Source organism: Capsella rubella, unplaced genomic scaffold (assembly GCF_000375325.1).
Source record: "Capsella rubella cultivar Monte Gargano unplaced genomic scaffold, Caprub1_0 scaffold_6, whole genome shotgun sequence".
Lineage (NCBI taxonomy): Eukaryota > Viridiplantae > Streptophyta > Magnoliopsida > Brassicales > Brassicaceae > Capsella > Capsella rubella.
The window spans coordinates 11,027,717-11,029,117 of record NW_006238918.1 but is presented as its reverse complement, the minus strand read 5'-3'; positions in this window follow the sequence as shown (position 1 = coordinate 11,029,117).

Below are 1,401 nucleotides of genomic sequence, written 5' to 3'. Positions count from 1 at the left end.
ACTGACTTGGGAGGCTGCAACTGCACCATGACCTCAATCTTTGCCTTATCAACCTCAATCCCTTTCTCTGATACCTTGTGTCCCAACACTATCCCTTCGTTCACCATGAAGTGACACTTCTCCCAGTTGAGCACCAGGCTTGTCTCCTCACATCTTGCTAATACCCTGCAGAGATTTAACAAACATGAGGAGAAGGAGGAGCCATACACGGAAAAATCATCCATGAACACCTCCACCATCTCCTCTATCAAATCCGAGAATATAGAGGTCATACACCTCTGAAATGTTGCAGGTGCATTACACAAACCAAAAGGCATGCGTCTGTAGGCAAATGTGCCATATGGACAAGTGAACGTAGTCTTTTCCTGATCATTTGGGTGGATAGGGATTTGGAAAAATCCGCTATACCCATCAAGGAAACAGTAGTAGGGATGATTGGCTAATCGTTCTAACATTTGATCAATGAAAGGAAGCGGGAAATGATCTTTCCTAGATGCAGCATTCAGTTTTCTGTAATCAATGCACATCCTATGGCCAGTGATAGTCCTAGTGGGGATCAATTCATCTTTTTCATTTTTTATCACTGTAATCCCTCCTTTCTTAGGTACGCAATGCACTGGGGATACCCAAGTACTATCAGAGATAGGATAGATAACCCCAGCATTCAACAGTTTAAGAATTTCTTTTTTCACAACTTCCTTAAGGTTAGGATTCAATCTCCTTTGAGGTTCAATACTAGAGTATGATTCATTTTCCAGATTAATCCTATGCATGCAGAGACTAGGTGAGATCCCCTTGATATCATCTAAGGAATAACCTATGGCCCTTCTATATTTTCTAAGCTCAGTGACTAGCAACTCTAATTCCTCATTACTCAAGCTAGCATTCACAATGACAGGATAAGTAGAGTTGGATCCAAGGAATACATACCTCAGTCCTGAGGGTAGCGGTTTGAGCTCAACCTTGGGAGCTTTTAACTCTGACCAGTCATCATCAACCGCATTGACAGGATCAACAGCATGGTGAGTCATCGGGCTGCCACTGACTTCCTCCTCTACTGTGCATACCTCCTTGACAGACTTATCCAATTCCTCAAAACGTTCTGAATCATCAGTTGCCTTGTAGGTATCCAGTAACGTTTCGTAGACCTTGGTCTCAGCATGAAGAAATCCATCTGATCCACTCTTTGTCAAGGCTGTCTTGAGATGATCCTCCTCAGCAAGTTCTTCTAAAAGTTCATCAGCTAGCTGATCCATCTCCTCTATCCAGAACACCTTGCCATTGATTGTTGGTTTCTTCATAGACTCCTTGATGTCAAATGTCATCTTGAAGTCTTCTCCCAAGCATAAGTCTATCTTCCCCTTCTTAACATCAATGATAGCTCCAGCAGTGGCTAGGAAT